Genomic DNA, 10,483 nt, shown 5'->3' with positions numbered 1-10,483 from the left:
GGCAAGCATAGTCACCTTTTACGGTGAGGTGAAATTGGGTTTAACGTCGCGTCCAAGTGTGTATGGTTTTACGCCGCTTTTAGCAATATTCCAGCAATATCACGGCGGGGGACCAGAAATCGGCTTCACACATTGTACCCGTGTCGGGAATCGAACCCGGGTCTTCGGCGTGGCGAGTGAACGCTTTAACCACTAGGCTACCCGTCCGCCCCACGTCGCGTCCGTCTAAGATTATTGCACTTGCACTTATATAGCGACGTGCATGCACGTGTGTGTGTGTGTGTGTGTGTGTGTGTGTGTGTGTGTGTGGCTGCTTGTACTAGACCGGACTGATGTCGATTTATAGTGCTAGCCCACTGAGATACCATGCCGCAGTTTAACATGAATACCCCACTCAGACAGTATACTGACTCCGAGCCGACCAGTCCTTGCTTTAACCCCTTAATGCCGAGCGCCAGACAGGGTAACAACAAGTACCACCTTTAAACGTCTCTCAGTATGACGCGGCCGGGGATCGAACACCAGGCCTTCCGCTCTCCGGGCGGACGCTCACCTTTTACGGCGAGCATGGGTTGGTGGAGACCTTTTCTTCACCTGGGTCTTCAGGGGTCGGGTACTGTAGTGATAATGAGGTTTTTACATCCCCTTTGTTTGATTCACCGCTGCTGACTAACACCAACTTCAACCAGTTCGTTACTCACGAAGAATTTATTGAGTTTTATGTCTGTGTTGTGGTAATTCCGAATTCGCAACTCGCGTCAAATTTGTATGTCAATGCATATTAAAGCATTCGGGGCTTTCGAAATAGTTCGTTATAACCGATAGATCGTTATATCCGTGTTTGTTTTAACCATGACCTACTGTAGACCCTGGGGATGTCAACCCATTCTTGTCGTAAGAAGCGGCAATCCAATTGCGTGTATCGATGTTCATGATGTCAATCACTGGATTATTTACAGACTGCCGTTATATACTAGTGTCTGGGATATTGTTGAGTGCGACGTTAAACAACAAACAAACAAAAACAACTTCGGGGGACAGGAAACCCCTAATACTGATATCCTAGTATGAAAACCACGGGGTACAGATAAGCCATAATACTATATAAGCAATAAACAAATACTGTTAATAGACTGGCAAGTGTATGATGCTTCTATCACCTTAGCAGTAAAATACACACAACGATTTCAAAATATTTAGAATACACATGTCTAATTAGAATTTTAACATCTTGAGAATACTTTTGAACAGTTTGTGTTAAATACCCCACACATAAGCTAATAATATTCTCGAGCTTTCCAAATAGCTCAAATATGCGTGAATGTCAGTTTGACTCGATTGACTTTCAGTATGACTAAGAGCCGAAACATTCAAAGTTCCGCAATTTCTCATAAGGTCTTATAATATTTCATTTCTACCTCGTCGAATGGTGCCTTCGTTTACAAACTAAATCGCCCTTGCTGATTAAACTAATATTTTTAAAAACGTGATTGAAACTCATATGTTTTAAAACGTATCTGTTTGCACTTTATACAACCAGCATCAGTTAATCTGATATTATTGATCCAGAAACCGTTATCTAATCCGGTATGACATAGCTAGGGAACTTATAAGCTTATCATCGATGTTACAAATCTGTGGGTGTGAATGACATGGACATTGATTGATAGAGCGTTGGTTCGTGCCTTGGGGTAGATGACGTCAATGGATGTGTCGTCTCGCAGGACCCTGGTCAGGACATGGCTCCAGGGGAACGATGGGGGTGGGGCTTCCACCTGTCTGTAATAGATCCATCAGTGTTGCATATTCAAACTGAACTTGTGTCGTTTGTAAGTGTGATTGTTAGAACGATGTGGGCAACACGGAGGTGTCACTTGGTGAGGTGGGCGAGGTGAAAAGGTGCTTTACGTCTCGTTCAAGATTATTGCACTTATACAGTTGGTTGGTTGGTTTGGCCGCACTCAGCAATAGTCCAGTTATATGACGGCGATCTGCAAATAATCGAGTCTGGACTAGACTATCCAGTGATTGATATCATGAGTATCGATCCACGCAGTAGGGATCGATGACATGCATCAACCAAGTCAGCGGGAGTGATCACTCGATCCCGTTAGTCGCTTCTTACGACAAGCATAGTCACCTTTTACGGCAGGCATGGGTTGCTGAAGACTTTTTGAAAATGGACAAACTTGAGGAGCGTGCAGTGACCAAGAACTTGCAGAAAAGGGGCTCAACACCAAAAGCCCTCCATGAAGATATGAGTACAGTAAAGAGAAGGATGCCCCTTCCTTTGCCACAGAAAAAAGGTGGCCAGCAGAGTTTAAGCGTGACAGGAAGAGCCTTGGTGACGACACCCGTCCCAGAAGGCCTGTGACGTCGGCATCACCAGAAATGACCTAGAGAATCCATGACATTTTGATGACCGACCGGCGAGAGACTCAGCGTCATATAGCTAGTTCAGTAGGTATTAGTATTTACCAGGAGAGAGTACATTCCATCACCACAGAAACTTTGTATTTATCATGCAGGAGAGAGTACATTCCATCACCACAGAAACTTTGTATTTACCAGGAGAGAGTACATTCCATTACCACAGAAACTTTGTATTTACCAGGAGAGAGTACATTCCATCACCACAGAAACTTTGTATTTACCAGGAGAGAGTACATTCCATCACCACAGAAACTTTGTATTTACCAGGAGAGAGTACATTCCATCACCACAGAAACTTTGTATTTACCAGGAGAGAGTACATTCCATCACCACAGAAACTTTGTATTTACCAGGAGTGAGTACATTCCATCACCACAGAAACTTTGTATTTACCATGCAGGAGAGAGTACATTCCATCACCACAAAAACTTTGTATTTACCAGGAGAGAGTACATTCCATCACCACAGAAACTTTGTATTTACAAGGAGAGAGTACATTCCATCACCACAGAAACGTTGTATTTACCAGGAGAAAGTACATTCCATCCAACAGAAACTTTGTATTTACCAGGAGTGAGTACATTCCATCACCACAGAAACTTTGTATTTACCATGCAGGAGAGAGTACATTCCATCACCACAAAAACTTTGTATTTACCAGGAGAGAGTACATTCCATCACCACAGAAACTTTGTATTTACCAGTAGAGAGTACATTCCATCACCACAGAAACTTTGTATTTACCAGGAGTGAGTACATTCCATCACCACAGAATCTTTGTATTTACCAGGAGAGAGTACATTCCATCACCACAGAAACTTTGTATTTACCAGGAGAGAGTACATTCCATCACCACAGAAACTTTGTATTTACCAGGAGAGAGTACATTCCATCACAACAGAAACTTTGTATTTACCAGGAGAGAGTACATTCCATCACCACAGAAACTTTGTATTTACCAGGAGTGAGTACATTCCATCACCACAGAAACTTTGTATTTACCTGGAGTGAGTACATTCCATCACCACAGAAACTTTGTATTTACCAGAAGTGAGTACATTCCATCACCACAAAAACTTTGGCAATGAAAAAGTATCAGCTCGCTAAGTTACAAAGCTTCTGACATCTGATCAAAAACACACCGCCTGTCTTATGATAATCTAGCTCTATTGGAAGCTGATCCAAAAAGATTTTTGCAACGAGTTGTGACTATGAATGCAATTAAGCTGGCTTCACCGATACCACTCAAGAGAATGAAGTATTTGACATCATCACCACCAAAGAAGGCAAATACTGTCCCATCGGCTGGAAAGGGTATGGCTTCCGTTTCTTGGGATGCCGTGGGTGTCATCATGGTGGGTAATCTTTCAAACAGCCCGATAATAAACGGAGCATATCATACTTCTTCTGAGACAAATACGGGATAAAAATAAGACTACGAGACGCGGGAAGCTGAGAAAATGTGTGCTCTTCCATCAGTCATTACTTTGAACTCCTTCAGCACCCATCATATTTTCCTGATCTGGCTCCAACTGTAGCCGGATATGATATGATCTATGTGTGTGCACGTGTGGCGTCTCCTTGGGCAAGTGACTTTGTTCGAAATGTGCCTCTGTTCACCCAGCAGTGATTGAGTACCCGGTAGGATGAGATGGCAATATGGCTGTTACCCTTTTAGCGCCTAACAGGCACCTTGGGTTGTATACTGCCCAGGGAGCTGAGAATGATTCTTGAGTGCACATTGATCGGGGTAATAATAGCGCTTTGAGCATGCCCCTGAGTGGTGAGAAAACATACGCAATATATACTACTCAAAAGAAGTTAAAGAACACCAGATATATAATACACGATTTAGCAAATTGGTCATGGCATTATGTGTTATAACATTACTATCATCTAATGTTTGGCAACATGTTGCACCACGTCTGGGGTATTGCTGATCCTCCTGACACTTTCTGGAAACACTTCTGGTAGTCATGCAAATGAATTGAAAACATGAGCAAAACACAGGAATATTGTCGCCCAAACACAACGCTGCACCTGTCCTTAGCAACAACCAACACAATTTTCATGCTCAGCATATGAAAGTGGTGATGTTCATGGTGCACGTGCATGCTTTCCCTTTAAGAAGGCGATGATGATGATCGTGTTATCACACTTTCCAAAACCATGCCACAGAGACGACATCTGACTGATGTTGATAGAGGACGAGCTATTGGTTGGCTCCAGGATTGCCTTTCTTTACCTGAAGTGGGCAGAAGATTGCAGGTAACCCCCTCTGTCATTCACACCTTTGGCATCGTTTTGCTGCCACTGGCGGAGTGCAAGAGCGACATCGTTCTGGACGGCCAAGGTGTACCTCACAACGTGATGACCGATACCTGGTTCTCCAAGCACTCAGGCAGCGTACATCAACAGCAAACAACCTCAGGTTACAGTTAAGGGCTGTCAATAACACTGTCGTTAGTGATCAGTCGGTGCGAAACCGTTTACGAGCTGCGCACTTGAGAAGTCGACGACAAGCAGTGAGACCACCTTTACGTCCAGTTCACAGAACAGCACGTCTGGCTTGGTGTCGACAACATGTGCGTTGGAACAGACAGCAATGGTCGCGTGTACTGTTTACAGACGAGTCGCGATTCTGTTTGCAGCTCAATGATGGAAGAATACGGGTGTGGCGTCGTACTGGAGAGAGATTCACTGATGCCACAGTACGTGAACGTGTCGCTTTTGGTGGGGGATCAGTGATGGTATGGGAAGGATTCAGTTGGAATCATAGGACTCCTTTGTACCATATTGTCGGGAATCTGAATGCTGCCAGGTACCGTGATGAGATTCTTGAACCCCTGGTATTGCCCACACTTCGTCAGATTGGTCAAGGTGCTATCCTTCAGGACGACAATGCAAGACCCCATCGCGCTCGGATTATCACTGACTATCACAGACAAAGGCAGATTACCGTTATGCAATGGCCTGCTTATTCGCCAGATCTGGCGCCCATTGAACATCTTTGGGATGCCTTGGGAAGAGCCGTTCAAGCTAACCACCCAACTCCTGTTAATCTCCAGCAACTGTTAGGATTTCTTCATCAGGAATAGCAAGCAATTCCACAGACAACACTGCGGCAGCTTGTTCGATCTATGCGTAGAAGATGTCAGAACTGTATTGCTTCCAGGGGTGGGCCTACCCGATATTGAAGGAACAGGATTATCCTGAACTGTAGTGTGTGACTTTTGATTTATAGGGTACATGCAATGCATATTGATTTGCTCTGGTCAGCTGTATGCCAGCGTTTCTTTCGTCAATGAAATGTCATGATTAAATACTTATCTTTCCCAATCAGTGTTGTTCCTGTGGCCACGATTTATTTTTTGAGTGATTTTGATAACTTATTTGGGTGTTCTTTAACTTCTTTTGAGTAGTATAGATAGCCTATAATTATTATTATTACTGTCTTCAAACAGTGTACACAAGAAACACTCGTCAAAACATACCAACGTAGTTTAACGCGTTGTAACGAGTTTTACATGAGGTATAAAATTTGCTTTCCTAATCTAACTGTGGTACATATGTAACATTCCTAAAATAGCCAGCTATTTAACCTATTTGAATTTGAATTTCTAAAACATATCTCTTGAATGTCTATTAAAACAAACAACAAATTTCCCAAGAAAAAGAGAATACTTCTTCTCGAGGAACTGTAAGTGAGGGTGGTTTAACGCCGCTTTGAACCGTATTATTCAGTCACATCACGGAGTGTCAGTTCCATGTGGAAGGAAAGTCCGAAGTGATGGAGGTCTTAGACGGTTCCCACTCTGGTGCAGAAAACACAATCACGGGTATGGTGTTGGTTAACCAAGAAACATAAGCAGGGCGAATCTGGGATTCGAACCCACGGTCAAAGTTCTCTGTCACGCCTAAGGGACGTAACTGCAAGCCAAATACAGCACCTTAACCTATACTAATGATGTACTGTGTACACTCTTCTTTGTTGAAAATGTCATCTTGATCCAGTCCTCAACGAGTAACAAGGGATGAATGTCACGTTTAGCTGGTAGGTCATCTGGTATAGCTTGCTGCTTAAAGATTATTATCTTACACAAAGTAATCAGACTTTCCCAGTCAAATATAAATCAAGTCCATACAGGTTTAGGTTGTCATGTCGTGTCACACTGACATGGTTCTTGGAATGATAAATGGCGCCATCTATTGTTCATACTCGGATATCAGTATTAGGGGTTTTCTGTCCCCCATGTTGTTTTTGTTTGTATGTTGTTTGATGACGCACTCATCAACATTCCAGCTACTAGTATATTACGGCGGTTTGTAAAATATCAAGTGATTGACACTATGAGCATCGATCACTCAAATGGGATACAATGACATGGAATCACCAAGCCTGGCTGCCAGATCCACTTAGTCGCATCAAACGACACGCATGGGTTGCTGGGGGCCTTTATTCTTGCCCGGAATCCCCACGGGTCCTGTCCCTCCCTCATTTAACTGTACTCGTTGAGGGTTCGAGACTTATATCACTCGTAACAGATAATCTGTATTTCACCGTAGCTTCCTCCTTATTCCCTAAATTGAAATGCACTGTAAAAATAGTCGACAGTTCAGCCTGCTCTTACTACACACCATGAACGGTTTGCTCTGTTTGTATTTATTCATTGCCATTATGCAGGCGAGATCACTTTGCTTACGACTCCCTTGAAGTAAGTTGATGTTGATGCTTCAAGGAATACCTCCTCGTAGGTCACAATCGGCACCTGACCAGTTGAAAGAGCGTTTTTTGAAGGCAGACATCAGCGCTCTTTCTTTGAGTGAGTGAGTGAGTTGGGTTTAACGCCGCTTTAACAGTATTCCAGTTATATCGCGGCGTGTCAGCTTAATGTGGGAGGAAAGCCCGAAGTGATGCAGGTCTCAGACGTTTACCACTTCGGTGAAACCCACGAGCACGGGTATGGTGCTGACAAACCTAGATACATAATCGGGCGAACCGGGATTCGAACCCACAATCATAGGTTTCTGGCGCGCCAAAGGGACGCAACTCTGCACAGCGAATCGCGGCACCTAAGACGACTGGGCCAGCGGTGTCCCCCTCTTTCTTTGAGCTGCTCAGTCCCCCAAACAAGACTTACATTATTGTACTATATTTAGAGTAGAGTTTTTCGTCACTTCATCATTGGTGGTTATAACACTGGTGTCGTGTGCTGGAATTGAAACCTACAGCTATACTATACAACGGCTACAGGTCACCCAGCCTTTCGGTATAGCTTAGTTGCTTCCTTAAAAGAAAAAAAAGACACTCGGGGTTTATCTTTCATTGTCCATTTGATGTCAAGGAGGCAAGGTGATAATTGTGCATTTCGTTGACAATTGACAATTGTTTCCCCAAGATGAATCTAAGTTCCATCTCTCATTGTTCCGACACAATCACCGATATTTTCATTTCAGTTGCTAAATTCGCATTGTCGCGTTTTGATTCTTGAAGACCTCTAGCATCATGTCCAGCAGGCGAGGAAACAACAGAAGAGTAATTGAAGCTACCAGAAACAGGGTGCATTTTAGAGCACAAAGTGAAATGTGTCACCAGTAATTACATCGAGTCTAACACCAGAGCATCACAGAGGAAAGCCAGAGGATATATGAAACAGAGAAAGCATGATTTATGCTCATGGTATAGAATGCAGAAATAGGTCCAGATGGGCTCGCTCCACTAAACACTCTTAACCAAGATTAACGATGGTCACAGCGCTAAAATCATTTTTCGGAAAGGGGCCCATTACCATGGCAGCCCAGCATGCAGTATTTGAAACACTCTCTCGTTTTGCTTTTTGTTGATTTTTTGTTTTGTGTATTGTTTAACGCCGCACTCATGAGCATCCCGATAGTCGCCTCTTACCACAAGCATAATCGCCTTTTACGGCAAGCATGGGTTTCTGAAGACCTACTCTCGTAAAACAGCAGGATTGTCGGGAAGCGGTAGAATACATCCATTGCAGTATTTGTACTCCCCACTATTCCCCCTCCTCCCTCCATTTCATGAGCATCGATCTACGCAATTGGGATACGATGACATGCATCATCCAAGTCAGCGAGCCTGACCCCGTTAGTCGCCTCTTACGACAAGAATAGTCGCCTTTTACGGCAGGCATGGGTTGCTGAAGACCAATTCTAACCCGGATCTTCACGGGTTCGTTCCAAACAAAGACCCTTTCCTTGATAATGCTCAAAATCAAAATGTCGTTTACCCTTGCTTATTAAGTGTTGATGGATCAAGTTTGTTTAAATAGATGCAAAAAGTATTTCCCTTGGAGAAGCTAGATGACAAGACACTTTTCTGACTTGAGTCAGATCCCAGCCACAGTTTTGCAGTTCCAGTGAATGCTCTGACCTTGCAAGGCAGGACTTAACTTCAAAGACCTGTTCTTTTTGGTTGACAGTCTGTGACAGAGTGAGTGAGTGAGTGAGTGAGTGAGTTGGGTTTAACGCCGCTTTTAACATTATTCCAGTTATATCACGGCGTGTCAGCTTAATGTGGGAGGAAAGCCCGAAGTGATGCAGGTCTCAGACGTTTACCACTTCGGTGAAACCCACGAGCACGGGTATGGTGCTGACAAACCTAGAAACATAATTGGGGCGAACCGGGATTCGAACCCACAATCATAGGTTTCTGGCGTGCCCAAGGGACGCAACTCTGCACAGCGAATCGCGGCGCCTTAGACGACTGGGCCACCCGTGCCCCCGTCTGTGACAGAAGTTACCCGCTGAGTCGACTAGGCCCATTGGGCTAATACAGACACCCTGCAAGAGCATAGATCAAGTCCTGTGTTATCTGCTGATGTGAGCAATTGTTTAGAGCTACACACACCTGACCAGCACCTGGCTGGCCATATTTACTTTAGTTGTAAATAGGGAACCCAGTTGAACTCATTTAAATGAACTTAAAACCATTTTCTGACTCAATATTGGTCTTTGTCAAGATCTGACTAACCCTCCTTAGGCCATTTAGGTGAATTCAAAGCATCTTTGCCCACACAATAAAAATGAAGGATTCCTCGATTTTCAGCAAGTCAGATGTCACATGTAAAAACATCCAGCTTTCATTAAAATCTGAACGTTTACACTGTTTTGATACCTCTCTCCGTCAAGATCTGACCTTCCCTCCATTACAAGGTCAGGTACTGGATCAGAATAAAAGATCTTATTTTAATGTGAACAAAAACAGGTGATTTCAACAGGGAGGCCCGAGTGGTCTCCTCCAGAACCGTTGGTCTCCATGGTAATGTGGACAGATCGTCTGCCCAGGGAGTGGAAGGTTGGTGATTTCATCAACAGCCGCATCATATCAAAAGAGTTTTTGGATAAAACAAGGACTGGCGTGCTCAGTGAAATGTGTCATTCATTAAAAAGAAATATGACAGGGAAAACCAAAGAAACCAAGAATGGGCTTCACACAGTGTTACAAATGTTTTAACCAAATAGTTAGCATTAGCCTTATGGAACCATTTAATACATTCAGATGCTCCCGAATGAAATTCATTCTAACCGACTGTGTTCATTGCTACACTTATACTAAAGATATTAAATCAGACATTGATATGTGACTCATTTACCTGGGAGCAAGAGCTACCTTTGTCATTAAAACCTGTAAATCTGAATAAAAAAAATATATATTTGGTTTTATCTACTCGAACATGTAGTTGCAACTTTCAAGACTTACTTCTTGGAAGTAAATCTTTTCAGACATTGATCCTCCTCAAGGATTCTGTCTCTGTCATGCACAAAAGGAGAACCATGGAAAACTGGTAAGGGAGAATGTGGAGACAGTTTGTGGACATTGCTGATGTAACACAACATTCATCCACTTACTCATTGCTACTTTGAAACCAAGAGCTGATGTTGCTGTGTACTGTAACTTACCTATCTATCGATTTGTGAGTCCCAGGATCTGAGTCTCTCAGGAATACTTGTGGGGGACCCAGGCTAGACACAGGGATCACATGTTGACTGCTGTACTACATGTACTTATAATAGCCACGCTCCA

The sequence above is a fragment of the Haliotis rufescens genome, unplaced genomic scaffold, assembly GCF_023055435.1.
Source record: "Haliotis rufescens isolate VD_foot unplaced genomic scaffold, xgHalRufe1.0.p SCAF_11, whole genome shotgun sequence".
Classification (NCBI taxonomy): Eukaryota; Metazoa; Mollusca; class Gastropoda; order Lepetellida; family Haliotidae; genus Haliotis; species Haliotis rufescens.
The sequence above is the reverse complement of the archived record's forward strand: the minus strand, read 5'-3'. Positions refer to the sequence as shown.